This window comes from Mustela putorius, unplaced genomic scaffold (genome assembly GCF_011764305.1).
Source record: "Mustela putorius furo isolate JIRA1106 unplaced genomic scaffold, ASM1176430v1.1 tig00003858_pilon_pilon_pilon, whole genome shotgun sequence".
Classification (NCBI taxonomy): domain Eukaryota; kingdom Metazoa; phylum Chordata; class Mammalia; order Carnivora; family Mustelidae; genus Mustela; species Mustela putorius.
The window spans coordinates 8,650,949-8,668,542 of NW_025422010.1; the positions used below are offsets into that span (position 1 = coordinate 8,650,949).

At 43.3% G+C, this 17,594-nt stretch overlaps 1 protein-coding gene across 1 annotated transcript in view; it reads right to left on the reverse strand.

Moving 5' to 3' along the window:
• Positions 1–17,594, reverse strand: part of RAB31 (RAB31, member RAS oncogene family) — a 127,577-nt gene that overhangs the window by 95,031 nt on the left and 14,952 nt on the right. The window lies entirely within an intron of this gene.

Sequence of the window (17,594 nt, forward strand, 5' to 3'; positions counted from 1 at the left end):
TGAGTTTTGAAATCAGAAGTTTGAGTCCTCCAACTTTGTTCTTTTTTTTCAAGATTATTTTAGCTACTTGGAGCCCCTTGTGATTCCATATGAATTTAAAGACTGGCTTTTCCACTTCTGCAAAAAACAAAGCCATTGGAATTCTGACAAGAAGTGCACTGAATCTGTTCATCACTTTGGGCATTATTGCCATCTTAACAATAATAAGTCTTCCACGGCCTCTTCAACAAATGGTTGAAGAGGAAAATTAGACAGCAACAACGCCAAAGAATGAAACTGGATCGCTTTCTTACACCATACACAAAAATTAATTCAAAATGGATTGAAGACCTAAATGTGAGATATGAAATCCTAGAAAAGAACACAGGCAGTAACTTCTTTGACATCGGCCATAGCAACTTCTTTCTAGATATATCTCCTGAGACAGAGAAATAAAAGCAAAAATTCAAAGGAAACACTGGTACTGATGAGTATATGGTGTTAGAATGAAAGTGTTGAATCACTATATTGTACACATGAAACTAATAAAACACAACACCATATGCTGAGTAACTGGAATTAAAATAAAATTAAATAAATTAAAATAAAAAATTTTACGGGCACCTGGGTGACAGTCAGTAAACGACCACCTTTGGGTCAGGTCATGATCTCAGGGTCCTGGGATTGAGCCCGGCATTGGGTTCCCTGCTTCCCCCTCTCTCTCTGCCACTCCCCCTGCTTATGTACTCTATCTCCTTCTCTCTCTCTCTCTCAAATAAATGAATAAAATAGTTTACAGAAATAAGTAAAATAAAAAACTTAAAGAAAAAATATAAAATTCTGAATAAAGATAAAAATTATGATAATCTGACTTGTTAAACTTTTTATCTTATTGGATGGATTTTTAGAGATTTATTTAAAAGTGCCACTGAGTATGGACTTTGTTAAACTTTTCTCTTTATGAAAAAAATAAAAAAAACCAGAAACACTTTACCTTTAAAAAATAATAATAAGTCTTCTAGTCCATAATTGTGAAATATATATATATATATATATATATACATATATATATATATATTTACTTAGGTCTTCTTTGATTTCTTTCAGCAATGTTTTTAATTCTCAGTGTATAAGTTTCACCTCTTTGATTAAATTTATTTCTATGTATTTCATTCTTTTGGATCCTACTATAAATAAAACCATTATGTTAATTTCCTTTTCAGATTGTTCACTGCTGGTATACAGAAACATGACTGATTTTTGTGTGTTTATTTTAAACTTTGTGAATTCCTATGAATTTAACTTTGTCAAATTCATTTTTTAGCTCTTGTAGTCAGTGTGTGTGTGTGTGTGTATTCTTTGACATGTTTTATATCTATGATCATCTGCAAACAGTTTTACTTCTTCCTTTTCAATTTGGGTATCTTTTCAGCTTGCCTAATTGCTCTGACTAGAACTTCTAGCACAGGCACAAAAGTGGGCATCCTTGCCTTATTCCTTGTCTTCAAAGGAAAGCTTTCAGTCTTTCACCACTGAAAATGGTGGGTTTTTCATAATGCCTTTTCTCATGTGGAGGTATTTCCTTCTATTTCTCAATTTTTTAATGTTTTTATTGTGAAACGGTGCTGGAATTTGTCAAATACTTTTTCTGATTGAGATGCTCATGTGGGTTTTATTTCTTCATTCTATTCATATGGCGTAGTACATTGATTGAACTTCTGTGGAACTACTTGCACTCCTGGGATAAATCCCATTTGGTTATGGTGGATAATCCTTTTAATATGCTGCTGAATTCCATTTGCTAGTATTTTGTTGAGGATTTTTGCATCGGTATCATAAGGAATCTTGGTTAGTAGTTTTCTTATTTTGATCTTGGTATCAGGACAATGATAGCCTCATAAAATGAGAGAGAAAGTATTCCCTTCTTTTCTATTTTTTTGGAAGAGTTTGAGAGAGATTGATGCTATTCTGTTTTGTTTTGTTTTGTTTTTAAGGTTTTATTTATTTATTTGACAGAGAGAGAAAGCGAGAGAGGGAATACAAACAGGAAGAGTGGGAGAGGGAGAAACATGCTTCCCGCTGGGCAGGAAGCCACATGCAGGACTGGATCCCAGGACCCCGAGATCATGACCCAAGTGGAAGGGAGACGATTAACGACTGAGCCACTCAGGTGGCCCAAGACTGATGCTATTCTTTAAATGTTAATAGAATTCACCAATAAGGCCATCTGGTCCTGAACTTTTTAATGACTGATTCAATCTCTGGTTATAGATCTGTTCAGATTTTCTATTTTTCGGTGGGACAGTTTTGGCAGTACGTAGATAGATTTTTAGGAATTGTTCCATTTAATCTAGATTATCTAATTTTGGGGCATACAACTGCTCCTGGTATCTTCCCATACTTCTTTTCATTTCTATGAGGTCAGCAGTAACACTCTCACATTCTTAATTCAGTTATTTGTTCCTCTATTTTTCTTAGCAATCTAGCTAAAGGTTCATCAATTTTGTGGATCTTTGAAGAACCAACTTTTGGGGGGGTGCCTGGATGGCTCACCTGGTTAACTGTAAGACTCTTAATTTCAGCTCAGGTCATGATCTCAGGGTTCTGAGATCAAGCCCCACATTGGAATCCACACTGGGTACAGAGTCTGCTAGAGATTTTTCTCATCTCCCTCTCCTGCTGCCCACTCAGGCTCACTCTCTCGCTTTCTCTTTCAAATAAATAAATAAATAAAATATCTTTTAAGAAAACAACCAACTTTTGGTTTCATTAATTTTCCCTCTGATTTTTCTAATCTCTGTTCCATTTAAGTTGGGTTATTGATTTAAAATCTTTTTAATGCTTGCTTTTAAAGCTATATATTTCCCTCTGAGCACTGCTTTTACAACATCCCCTAATTTGTGCTGTTTTCATTTTAATTCATCTCAAATTGTTTCCTAAATTCCACTATCATTTCTTCTTTAACCCATTGATTGTTTATGAGTCTATACTCATTTTTACAATATTAGAGAGAAAACCTTCCAATGTTTTGAACCCCTTAGGATTAGTTCCAATGTTTTGAACCCCTTAGGATCCAAGTTCCTCTTACTAGGGTCCATTTCTGTCACTGGTTAAAGGAAGCACAGCAACTTTGTTATTTTTAATAGAGACCATAAAATGTTATGTTAAACAATAATTACCAAAGGTAAAACCATGACCCTCATAAGATACAAAATAAACATATGTTAAAGATTTAATTGAGCTCATCATTAATGAGGGTGTTAGTAAAATATTACAATCCGTTCAAAGGAGAAGTCAGAGAAGCACAAATTTATATAGATTAAAGGAATGACTGAATTAATGGTTGAAACAAATTTACAGACAGATGACAAACTGGCTTTTTCTTTATAATGGGGAGGGATAGTCATTTTAACCACACAAAAAGCTTTTTTCCATGTCTATACACAGTAACTATTTCACCCTGCTACCAGTTACCTACAACTTATAGAGCTGTAAAACATATCAAAGGCAAGGAAAAGGCCAGAATCAGATACCTTGGAAGGGTGCTCTCTACACAAGACAGTTTTCCACTGGAGGAAACACCCAGTAATCTTTTCTGCTTATGCCAACTATCCTCACAATAGGACACAGAACATAAAAAGAGAAAAATTAAAGGTGTGAATGATAAAAGGAACGAGCAGAGGCAACTCCACCATGGAACAAAAATGAGAACCGAACTGAAAAAAGCTTAATGGGCCCAAGTACCATGAGGCCCCACGGCTGCAGTGTTGTTGGGAGTGAGGGAGGTAGCAGAGAGAGGCCCAGGCACTGCCAGGGAAGTAAGCCCGCTTCCCCGCAGGCACTGACCACCCCCGGCCACACGAGTCCACAGTGGAGAATCCGTGGGCCACCATCCCGATCCCTCTGCAAACAAAGACCCATACCTCCCAGGGAGAGGCCCCAAAAGCCCAAAAAACCTGATTTGGACTGCAAGATGGCCACACCTGGTGGGGCAGCTGTCACCAACCAGGCCCCAAGACCCGACTTTTACAGCCCACCTGCCTGTACTTGCAACTCATGGTCTTACACTTTTTCTTAAGCTCTTCTTTCTGGCTTACCTCTTAACTCAGGAAAATGGAAAGCGACACACCCCTCAAGTGACTGCCCAGACCACCCAGACCCTTTGAGCTAAAATTCCTGACTACCGCCCATGCAGCTGGAGTGACCCCTGAAACAACCCACAGTTGCCTTTCCCTTATTCTAATACGAAAATCTCCACCCAAGGAGGAACACCAGCCTCACTTACGTGCATACAGTATATGTATAAACACCTTTCCTTAAAGCCCGTGAGCAACCTTAAAGCCCACCTCTACAGACCATCCAAGGCTTCCTTATCTAAATATTCATCCGAACCCTAAACCGAAGGAACCCATGTGCCCTCTCTCAGGGAGTCACGCCTTTAGACACCATTCCCTGTGATCTCCTTATATGCTGCAAAGAAAGTTTTTCTTTGTGTGACACTCAGCCTGGTGCGGTTTCTGACTCATTGAGAACGGGCTCACGTTGGGTCGGTGACACAGTGGCTGACACTGCTTCCTGGGGCGCTGTGGGGACTCAGAGCGTGTCAGGGATGACTAACCAAACAGGTCCTGCATGGGCGCCCGGAAGGGAGGTGCCCTGGAGCCCAGGGGCAGGGCACACACGTGGGCGGTGAAGACCTGGGACTTTTCCCACCCAGGATCCAACTCCACAACCAACCATCTGTAAGTTGGGGTAAAGATCGGGTGGGTGTCAATCCTTAAACCAATCATCGGCCCCTGGATGAACCAGCACTCCTAGATGTCAAGAAAATAATCCCTAAGTTTCAAATACTTTTCAGATACGCACTGAGTAAGCATTCAGGTTTTATGGTAACAGAAGGCAATACTTCATGGTCAGGTAAGCAAGATGGATAATTCGGATGTTTAGGTATATCCTGTTGATTTTCAGTAACAATTGTTTTATAGCTTTCAAACCTATTTTCAAGCACATACGTTATTTGCCCATCTGTTCGGCCTTCTCCTCAAATGCCAGTAATGCCTGCATAGGGAAACTTACCAGACACAACTGAAAAAAAAAAAAAAATCACAAAATCAAGGAAAATAATGATTTCAAACAAAACTGTACCAAAAGGAGGTCTGGGCGCTATCATAGGTCCTCATTGTGCTGGTAAGCGTGCCAGGGCGTGTTTGCAAGAACTTTAGAAATAGTCATTTATCCCATCTACGTTTATGAATAAAAACATATCTTTTATTAGAAGACAAAAGACTGTGAAGAAAACACTGAGAATGAATGTCCTCACCGGGTACACTTGCCCCCTCCAGGCTACTTCAACAGGACTTGGCTGTCACTCCGCTACATTAGCATTTCTTTACCCTTCCTGCCCAAACAAATGGGATGATTGTTCCCACAGGAACTTCCCAGAAGGCCTGTGGACTCTTCAGTGGGACACAGCAACAGAGAGTTCGCAAACCCCCTCCTCGGGATTCTTTGAACCCCTCAAAAACGCTGTCTTGGTCTTGCCTTTGCTACCAATCCTGCAGTGTGATATCATGATATCGTGATTCTTCCCAATCCTATCCTAATTCCTCTTTCGGAAAGACCACCTTAACTCGAACTTCTAATTCCCCATCGTCGGCCTGTGTCTCCCCGCTCCGAGAGCCTGCTGACGCTCTGGCTTCGCCAGGTGCTCAACAAGGGGGTCAACTCTGTGACCAACAGGCTGTTGGGTGAGTTCTGAGGTCAGCTCTGGACGGGAAAGAGGGTGGCGAGCTGGAGGCCCCAGGACACCCCAGGCCTGGAAGCCACTGATTCCCTTTCCTGGCCTGTCCCAAGGACCCCTGGAGCATCAGGAGGCCTGCGGGCACTGACCGAGGGATAGGTTCCCTTCATAAAAAACAAAGGAGCCATGGGGAAGAGCAAGGTGAGTGCTTCTGAATACAATCCGCATCCCCCAAGATGGCGATCTCGGGGTTCCTATGGAAAGCTGCCACACAGAGGGAGCTAAGAGGCTCCTACCACTTCCCAGCAGGGGCTGCCAGCGCTCTGTGAGGCAGACCACGAGAGCCTGCCTGCCCTGCAGCTGCAAGACTCCCAGACCGGGAGGCACGGCCCACGGGGCGCCCTCAAAACCCTCCAGAGAGCTGTCTGTACACGTACAGGTGAGCACTCCGGCTGGGGAGGGGTGCCCGCACACACACGGACAGTAGTGATGTGGAGGAGTGTGGCTTCACGTGGCCTGCCTGGGAGGCCGTGCATCCCTGCTGGGCTGCTTCACAGGGCAGGGAAAGGAGAACCCACTGGACAAATTACCAGCCATTCCCAGTGCCAAACAAAACAAAACAAAACAAAAGAAAAACCTCAACTGAGTGAATTTTAAAGATCTTACTGGCTTTACTCAACAACTGATGAAGCAGACAGCAGATAGAGAGGAACTCCAAAAAGCTGTACAAAATGAGAGGCTTTCATAGGCAGAGGAGGGCAGAAAAAGGAAGTTTCTAGAAAAGTGTGGGTTGTTTCAGGAAAGGTCACCTTCCTGTTGAGGACCAAAGGGGTGTCACAAGTGGATGACCTCAAGAGCGCTGACCAGGTACCTGCAGATTGTCTGCTTAGAGGCTAAAAGTCCTGTTTCGGAGGCTGAAACTTCCAGGAGATCAGGTATGAGGTCTTAGTTTGCTGACCTAGGTTTAACACAAGTGACTCCATTGTGGGCCTGTCATCTCTTTTTTAACACCAGGAAAGCCTCATAAATTTGGGCTCTACCGCTTCAGTTCTTGTGATGGTCTCTGTCACAGCGCTGGCACCCAGTTCTGGAGCCACATCCCAAGGGGGCCATTAACCACCAATCACGCTTCACCGTGCACAGTGCTCCAACAGACTCTCACCTCCTTGAAGCAGCACCTGCCAGGGGCCTGCCCGGGACCACAGGCTAGAGTCCACAAATAACCTGCTCTGTGGTAAGTGCTCTGGTGGCCTTAAAGCCTCATCTGAGGCCACGAGCTGCCCCTCAGATCCCTGTGAGGCAATGTCACACATCACTCCCCCAAGGAAACCTGCTCTTCTTTACCCCTTTTATACTATATATTGATACACTTGTAGCATTGGTGTGACAGGACCCGAAGAAGATGTGTCTTGGTGCCATGAGCTGCCTCTGGGTGAACACCAGCCCATCAACAGAACTTTAAAATTTGCATTTGGAAGAGTAAAAATACCTTTCCTGTAAAGTGATGTAATCCTTGTGCAATAATGCAAATTAAATTAAGTTTCTGAGCAAACCAACTTGTTCATCTAGAAGCATTCGGGAAGTTGGTGACATCTACAATTCTAGATGAACTAACTTTTACCGGGAACTCAGCACATGACAGACGTGTTCCTGGATGTTCTCATTTTACTTCTGTTATCACAACATCTCTGTGAGGCAGACATCGTTGGCCACATTCTACAGTGAAGGATCTGAGTCCCAGAGAGGCTCAACAGCACAACGTAAGGTCATAAGCAAGTGACAGAGTCAGGATTCGGTTGGTGGGTCTCACTGGAACTATCTGCTCTTCCACGACCCCATCTTGCTTCTCTCTCTTTCAAGTCCAAAGTCTGAGAGAAGAATCAATTCAAAGTTCCAGTCAAGGCCTGAACTCGTATTCTTTGAATTCGTAATGTGGCACGGACCTGGCAGGAACGTAATAGGTGTTGAAGGAGGAACCTGTCGGGACTCCATGACCCCCACTCTCCCCTCATCTGTTAGACACAGAACCCTGAGTTTCAGCTGGGTACTCGGTCATCCTTGTTGGTAGAAGCAGCCATGGGTCTCGGTTCCAGCAAACAGGATGGAAGCAGAGACAACATGTTGACCTTGTACAGCACCAAACCCACCCTTAACCAGCTACCAGGACTAACAGAGAAGAAAGAAGTGATTTCCATCCTGCCTCAGTCGCTACATATTGAAGTCTCTTGTTTCAGCAACTTCGCCCAGGTCCTAATCAACGCAGCTCATCTAAGAAACTTAAAAAGATGAGGCTAAATTCTTAGCCTGAAGAGGATAAGAACTATCCTTACAGCTTGTTGAACCTATTCATTTGCTTTGCACCCCACTTCCTTAGAAGGGATACAAGACAAATTCATCCTGTGCCCTGGGTCTCAATTCTCACAAATTCTAAATCCTAATTTAGGAGACGAAGATTGATTCGTATAGTATGACACTACACTACTTCTTTAAACCCATAGTCCTCCCAATGTCCTTACTTGGAAAATGCCACCCACCCATATTTAGCCATGGGGCAGGGGACCACTATGGCTTCCCAACGGCCCAGGCCAGCGTGACATCATTCGAAACAAGGCCATGTTCACTGGTCTGCTGGGCTGCCCTTCTTCAGCAGCTGCATCTGCTTACACCCGCAGAAGGCCAGGTGTTGTTGCCACGGCAGTGAACATCACTGCAATGCTGGTAGGCTGGCTGCCTGCTGGGACCAGGTTGTTGGTAATCCCGTCTTGTTGGACAGACAAGACATTAGGATAGACAAAACTCTTCTTAAGACCATTCAGTAATAAGAGTTTTAAAAAGAAGCGGAAGGGAGTAGAGTATCTGGTAGGACCCTCTAACCTATTTAGAGACCCTGGCTTGGATGCTTTCTGCAATGTAGTATTTCAGGCCCTCCCAGTATAACTGGCCATGGTTACTGGAGATTATATAATAGGTATGGGTCCATGTGTTCCAGCCTGCCGTTTTCTGCCTTCGTGACCACCTATTACCAATCCAAGACTGATTTGCTATGACACCTGCTACTATCCCATGACTAGAATAATAAACACAAGCAAATTACTTTGGCCATTACATTCCTGGTGAAGAGCTACAGTAGATGATGACATATGCCTGCTCATTAGAAGTAACACACAATTAACAACATTATGTAGCCACCCCATACCAAGCTACTTAGGTTGTAGTAGAGACTGAAGGGTTGGTAGAGTATCTCTAATTCAGTATCTAGAGGATGCTGCTGCTTTCCCTTTATGAAACACTTTGTATCTATTCATATTCTATCGTATAAGGAATTATATGACATTACATATATTACCTGTTTCAAACGCATGACTGAGGCTAATCTTAAATTGAAACAGATGGAATCGCTGACAAAAAGACGACTACAGAATTAAACTGACATATGGAACTGTGCTTTCTATGGCATTTGATTGGGATTTTTATGTGCTTGACCTTGTCACAGTAGCAGAATCCATCATCCATGGAAAGTCATAAAACTGAGTGTCACCTTGGCACACTATTCAAAACTAATTAACTGAACCTGTTAGGCACATAAATCCATTGATCCATTCTCACCACTGGGACATAAAATATTTATAAGGAAAATAAGGTACTAAATTTCAATAGGTATTTGAAAGAGTGGGCTAGAGATATCACAGATTTAAAACAAAAATAATGAACCCTTGCCCACTTCCATGCAACAGTAATTCAAAATGCTGCCCCTGAAACCTTCCTAGCATTAGGAGAAAACTTGGAAAGTTAAGTATAATAAAAAAAGTATTGTGCTTTCAAAATAAATCAGTGTATTCTAACACAAATTACACACAATTTGAAAGCAAGTTAATTACCACCATGGTCTGAAGCCTTTTAGAAGCTGAAAGCATAACCCACTTAAGACATCCCCTGTCTTTGGCAAATCTAATTATTAACAAACATTTCCCGAATTGGCTTCAGATGTGGGATATCACATTAACACAAACAACAAGTATTTATAAAAAAAAATTCCCAGGATGAATGCCACTGTTCTGATGTTCTGAGCTATCAAGAAATTTATAAGTGAACAAATACAAACTCACGGACAGAGGGAAATGTCAGTTCTACCAGTCAACAAATGAACAAGAGGGAAGTGGGAGGGTAGGATGCCCCCTCAGTAACAAAGAAAGCCCCTTCACACAGTCTCCAGAGTCCTGAATGTCCTCCTATGAGGAGGCCCTGGGCAGCTCTGGTCCAATACTATCCCCCAGGGAGAAATGACCCATGTTAAAAGATCAGTAACAGCAGTGGAGAGCACACTTCTAGAGTGTAAGTTCTAGGTTTACAATCTAGAATAAAAATTAAATGTTTTAATAATTTACGACATCAAGAAGGTTAAGAGTGAGAAAAACAAACCACTCTTTTTTAAAAGAAGAAATAGATGTTGATGGAATAAAATCACATACAACATGTCTAGCACACAATGTTGAGGTAAAAGAGATCAGCTTTTTTTATTTGTTTGTTTTTTAATTAATATCTAACGTATTATTTGCTTCAGGGTTACAGGTCTGTGAATCATCAGTCACACAATACACAGTACTCACCATAGCACATATACTCCCCAATGTCCATCACCCAGCCTCCCCATCCTTCCCACACCCCTCCCCTCCAGCAACTCTCAGTTTCTTTCCAAGATTAAGAGTCTTATGGTTTGTCTCCCTCCCCAGTCCCATCTTATTTCATTTTTTTCCCCTCCCTTCCCATGACAAGCCCCCGCCCTGTCTCTCAAATTCCTCATATCAGGGAGATCATATGATAATTGTGTTTCTCTAATTGACTTATTTCGCTTAGCATAATACCCTCTAGTTTCATCCACGTTGTTGCAAATGGCAAGATTTCACTTTTTGATGGCTGCATTGTATTCATATATATATACATACACACACACATACCACATCCGCTTTATCCATTCATCTGTTGATGGACATCTATGTTCTTTCCATAGTTTGACTACTGTGGACATTGCTGCTATAAACATTCAGGTGCATGTGCCCCTTCAGATCACTACATTTGTATCTTCAGGGTAAATACCCAGTAGTGTGATTGCTGGGTCATAGGGTAGCTCTATATTCAACTTCTTAGGAACATCCACACTGTTTTCCAGAGTGGTTGCACCAGCTTGCATTCCCACCAACAGTGTAGGAGAGTTCTCCTTAAGAGACAGGCTTTTGATCACCTGGTGAGTCTTTCCCTTCCTGAGGCTCATGGACACAGTGATTTGGTCCTGGAGCCAAAGGTGGCCACCCCTGGAAGCTTCTGGTGGCCAGAGCCAAGGATAGCCTCCCAGTGCCCCTTCTGACTTAAGATTCTGTCATCCCCTGGCCGTGTCCACCATGTCTTCTGCACCAGTCTCCCAAGCCTGGGAGGGCCCTGCAAGGGCTATGTGACCTCCAGGCCCTAAACATCTTCACCTGGCCAATCCCTTATCCCTACACAGGCTGGCTGGGCCTACAGAGCCAGATGGGAACCAAGATCAGGTTGAGGTGTTATGTGGTTAAGCCTTCCACAGAGATGATTCTCTGGACCTCCTTGGTCTTTCTTAACTGGGATCCTTTCCCCACCCCCACCCTGCCTCGCCTTTCCTCCTGCTCCTCAGGAGCTTCCTTCACTTAATAGGACTCACTGCTCGACTCTTCCCCGCTGCGGACCTGAATTGCTGGTTGCACCTCTTCAAGTCCATGGTCACATGGCCTGACAAAATCGCCACACCCTAAAGTTAGCATTGGAGGCTGAAGTGGTGTCTTGAAGCAGAAAGGAAATTTACAGGAAAAAAATTCTAGCAGAGAAATGAAAAGACACACAATGAACATAACAAAATGGTCAGAGCTCCGTGGAGGGCCTGGAGTGGAGTAAAGAAGAACAAATTGACGAGAGCTAAAATATAAGGAAGGCTGCGCGGGGGCCAGGGATAACTGCGATATGAACTGAGGAGTCGGGTTCGTTGAAGCCTCCTCACCTGAAGGACACCAGTATGGGTGAGAAACCATAATGCTGGTTAACTCAATGGGGTTTTCAGAAACTGGAGACCCCAGCTGGGGAACAGATTTTGGTGCGAGCCAAAATCACCCCACGATGTCAGGCTGGCAAAGCAAGTCTGCTGGACACGGTTCCCCCGTGGCCTGCCTGCTGGAGTTACTGCCATTCCCAGACAACACATCCTCCCCCATCCCAGCTCCCTGGGTCCAGCCCCCCCCCCCCCGGGGCAGAGGCCAGGACGCATGAATCTGATTGGTCGGACGAGGTCATGAGCCGGTGCCGGCGGTGGGGGCATGGGGGAGCGCAGAGGTTCCTGCCTTCTGAGCCTCTGCTGGGAAGGCAGAAACGGCTTCCCCGGGGAATCAATGCCAAGAGGAGTTGCCTAAAGTAAAAGACCAAGGTCTACCACATTCCTTTGGTCGAATTTTGTGGTTTGTACACCTCAGACCTGCTGCGGCACCCACCTCCAGAAAATAACTGTTCAGTGCCAAGGGAGAAGCCGTTCTTGGCTCGGACGCCTTTCAGGGAGGTGTTCTGAGAAATGTTCTCTGCATGGGATCTGGAAACTAAGCCAACGAAGTCTCCTGTCCCATGATACCTGAGGACTGGAGGCAACGAAAGCATGGACATTCCAGCTAAGCTGAGGCCCGTCGACTCCAAGAGCAATGACACGTCATATGTGCACAATGTCACCGCTGACCAGCAGGAGTTCACACGCGAATGGGAAACTGAGTGGGGCCGCGTGGGGATCCACCTTAGCGCGGAGTAACACACGTACCAGCTCACTATGACTCCGTTTCCCTACCCCTTTACAGAAGAGAGTACCTCATCAAAAAATAAAAGTACTCTCCCAATAGATCCTCAGCAACCAGAACTGGAAGGCGAAGACCCCAACCCCAGTCCCTCACTGCAGCAGGTGGGGGCCTGTGGGATCGCTGTACACAAGCATTTCGGTCTGACCCTTACTGATTTGTCTTTCTGGTCTCACACACTTACACTTAAACTGGCTCTCATAAGAGATCCAGCTATTTCGAACTATTCTTTTCAACAAACTTGAACAAGTGTATGCAGTTTGAAAAAGAATACTGCAGAATACTTGCAATGTCTCATTTCAATACGTAGCGGCCTAATTCCTCTATGAGGGCAGCATGGGGAACGCAGGCAATGACTTCCACTTAAGGCCAAAAGGATGAGTGGGGGCCAGGGCCTCTCCTTCCTCAGCAGCCACTCGAAGGTTCCTGGCAGACGTGTCCCTGCCCAGAACCATCGTCTTCCTTCTTCCACCAGCAACCAGAAACGTGCCTGTGCAAAATGCTATCCTGAGGGACGCCTGGGTGGCTCAGTCGGTGAGGCGGCTGCCTTCAGCTCAGGTCATGATCCCAGCATCCTGGGATCGAGTCCCACATCAGGCTCCTTGCTCGGCAGGGAGCCTGCTTTTCCCTCTGCCTCTGCTGCCACTCTTCCTACCTGTGCTTGCTCGCTCTCTTTCTCTCTCTCTCTGGCAAATAAATAAATAAAATCTTGTAAAAAAAAAAAAAATGCTATCCTGAGCCTCTGAAAATACCTAGTGAGCATGTCTGTGCCCCCACGTGTGGTCACCCAGCTCTGTTTCAACACCTCTTGAGACAAAGAAAAATCCTTTCAGCCATTCTTCAAATGTCACCACTGAAGTCACCTTCATATAGATAGGCTTCATGCTGCACGAAACTGCAGACTTGGGAGTAGACACAACCCCTCAGCTAAAACCACTGGTCCAGAGACGTGGGCTTCCCCCTTCCTCCCTGAGGATGAGCATGTCAATAACCAAACCTGGCCGTGGATCAACCTTGGTTACTGTCATCTTTGAAGCCAATGTGGAGCTTAATCGCAATGTACGTAGCAAACTTTGATCACACTTCCAGCATGAGTCACCTCATCCTGCCCCTTTACGGGAGGCAGTTAGCATGGTGATTCAACAGCAGTTTCTGGAGTGGCCTAGAGGTGAACATCAGTCCTGCTGCTAACTGACCAAATGGCCCGAAGCAAGTTGGTAACTTCTTTGGGCTTCCATTTCATCTGCACAGTGATGCTAATAAGAGGTGCACCTTACTGGGTTGGGGTAAGATGGTACAGGGCGTCTGCCCAGTGCCCAGCGTGGGTGGTTGGATAGATACTGACAGTTGACCCTTGAACAAATCAGAGGTTAGGGGTGCCGATCCCCTGCCCAGGTGAAAATCTGCATATAACTTCTGACTCCCCCCCCCAAACTTAACTAATATCCTACTAATGACCGAAAGCCTTACTGATGACACAAACCGTGGATTAACACGTGTTTTGTATGTTATAAATATTACATCCTACATTCTTACAATAAAGTAAGTAAGAGAAAAGAAAAGGTTAAGAAAATCGTAAGGAAAATCATTTCTGGGGCACCTGGGTGGCTCAGTGGGTTAAAGCTTCTGCCTTCGGCTCAGGTCATGATCTCAGGGTCCTGGGATCGAGCCCTGCATCGGTCTCTCTGCTCAGCAGGGAGCCTGCTTCCCCCCTCTCTCTGCCTGCCTCTCTGCCTACTTGTGCTCTCTGCCAAATAAATAAATAAAATCTTAAAAAAAAAAAAAAAGGAAAAAATCATTTCTACAGTACGGTATTTACTGAAAAAAAAAAAAAAACCCACGTATAAGTAAAAGTGTGTAGTTCAAACCCCTGTTATTCGAGGGTCATCTGTATTTACTTTCTACAACGAGTCTGAGGGGTCCGAGTGCTTCACCTTGTCTTATCCCTTCCTCCTTCCCCCGTCTTTGCTCCCAGGGAACAGGCACAGGTCCCCTGCTACACAGCAATCCTCTCCGTAAAATAGAGCACACTCTTTCCCCTCTACATTTTCATACACCGCTCTCTTCTCAGGGAGAATTAGACACACATCAGCAGCATTCACCTATTTTTGTGCCTAAGTATAAGAAACAGAAACCTGTCTTTAAATAATTTATATAATTTTTTAAAATAGTAACTTCACTTTGCCAACCACCCTTCCCCACTGGGGCGGGGGTGGGGGCGGCAGTGTGGCGTGCTTCTCTAGTTGCTTCTTTCTGATAGCTGCCACCTCCAACTTCAGGGACCTAATTTATCTGGATGAACACCAGAAGACCATTCGGAGGCTCTCTCAGTCTGGGAGGGAGGGTGGGCCAGAGTCTAAAAACTAATGGAGAGGCCAGCTGCTGAAGGGCTGGGAGTTGTGCCAGCGGGCGCCTGGATCTGACCAATAGGACAACAAGGAGAGGCAGGGAGCTAGGAGCCCACCACCGTCTACCATCCCAGGAGTTCTGGCCACACCCACTTCGGGCTGACTCCTGGAGGTAATGACAGCCCAGGAAGATGGGACAGGGCTTGGGGTTTGGCTGGAACTGTAGGCATACAGTGGGAATCAAAATTCTAAGCTAACCTAGTAATCAGAATAAAGGAGAAGCTGTGCCCCTAGGATGGCTATTGATACTGAAGAATGGGACAGCTCTGGTCATAGAAAGTGTCATCTTCCTGGAAGCCACCTATCCCCGGTGTGACTCGCCACAAGCAGCACTGGACCTCACCGCAGTGTGGGGTCATCGTTTCATCCACCAGAGCATGTCCCCTATAGTCCGTACATGACGTGCATCAGAAGCCTGGTGTCCCAATGACCCCAGCACCGCTCACTATTTGGGGGAGACGAAGAATGAATGAAGACGCTTTTAAGTGGACTGCGTTACATGTTAAGCTCATTTTATCCCCAACTCTTAGACTCAAAATTCCCACTGACATAGCAATTTCTGGACTAACTCCAATGGAAGGAATCCTGCTCACTTGAAGTGGAAAAAAAATAAAGATTTACACCATGGAAAATACCCAAGGGCTGTAGATGGTGGAAAGTGCAACTCATCACTCTGCTTGCTTATTTTTCTACCACCGATCCAAACACATGGGCCACCACACTTCAGAGCCAGGCCCACCCCAGCTAAGACTCAGCTCCCAACAGCACTCTTTCCATTTAGCTACCCTAAATTTTTCACTTATTGAAGTATCTTCCAGTAACCACCAAATGAATTGAATAAACAGAGTGTTCCAGATTACTATTCTCAGTGAGATGTTTAGTGTCATAAACAATCAAAACTCACCATACACTTAGCACCTAGCAAAATCTTGCATGTTAGTAGTGGCTAATAGTGTTAGAAGGGGCGGCATAAGTATCTGTTAAATGAGCAAATCAATTAACTCGTTTCAGCTTATAGCCCTGGATGTTCAGGTTCATAACAGACTTATGCTGTTCAGCTACCATAAACCAATTACTTTATACTATTTCTAAATTTTCCTGAATATGATTGATTCAGAAATTAATGGATTTTTTATTAGAACAATATGGAATATAGAAATAGACCCACATACACATGGGGGTTTTGTTTATAACACAAATAGCATATCAGATCAGTAAAAAAGATGAATTAATCAGTAAACTGAGACATTTGAAAAAAGAAAAAAATAAAAAATAACAAAACAAATCCCAACCTGGCTTTTGGTACCAAAATAAATTCCATTTAATCAAAAAAAAAGTTTAATTTAAAAAACACACTATAAAAGTACTAGAGCAAAATAAAAATATAGGTAAAGATTTTTATAATATTAGAGTGTGGAAGGATTTTCAAAGCAAGACATAAAACACCAAAACCATTAAAGAAAAGACAGTCATATTTGGCTAAGTAAAGGTTTTTAAATATTTGGTATGATTTTTTAAAAATATTGTAAACAAAGTAATATAGAAACCAACAAACTGAGGAAAAAGACGTGTAATATAAATGACAAAGGTTTGGTTTCTGAATATGCAAAGAGTTCTCACAAATCAATAAGAAAAACAACCCAATTTAAATGGGTAAATGATGCAACTTAGAAAATTGCAGAATAAAATAGTCAATAAATATATGAAAAGATATTCATTATTTAAGAAGTGCAAACAAGAACAGATTATCACTTTTAACCTATAATATTAGCAGAGATAAAAAAATCCCGGTGATATTCATTATGAGTAAATGTGTGGAAAATCATACTCTAAACACTTAAAAGGAAGTAAGTTAGTTAGTACAATATTTTGGAAATTAATTTTACAATATCTTTTTAAAGATATAAACTTCAGTATCTCTGACCCAAAACTCTATTTCTGGGAATTATCCTACAGATGTATTTTACACACATACATTAAAATTTGGATACAAACACTTTATTGCAAATTATTTATAAAAACCAAAATTGGAATTATCCAAATATCTGTCATTAGGGCACCAATTAAGTGAATCATGGTATATTGTTGTGAGAGAATTCTATGTCACTCTTAAAATAAAGGAAGTAAATCATATAGCAACATGAAAAGATAGTCAAGGTTTACCTCTAGGGGAAAGATACAGGGAAAGAACACTTGCATATGTACAGACCACATCTAGAAAACTACATAAGAACCATAAGACATCACCAGATGAAGGTGGTCTCTGCACTTTTCATTTTGGAACGTTTTTGTACCATTTGTATTCTTTACAAGTATGTATTAACTCCAGTCATTAAAAAGAACTTTAAGAAAGGGGCGTCCAGGTGACTCAGCTGGTTAAGCATCTGACTCTTGATTTTGGCTCAGGTCACGATCTCAGGATTGTGAGATCAAACCCCACGTTGGACTCACACTGAGCGTAGAGCCTGCTTAAGATTCTCTCTATCCCTCTCCCTTTACCCCTCCCACACCACCTGTGCACGTGCCTTCTCTCTACAACCCCCCCAAAAAAAGAAGAAGAAGAAGAAGAACTTTGAGGAAGAAGGGTCTTCGCAATGGTTTTCTTCATAGAAAGGT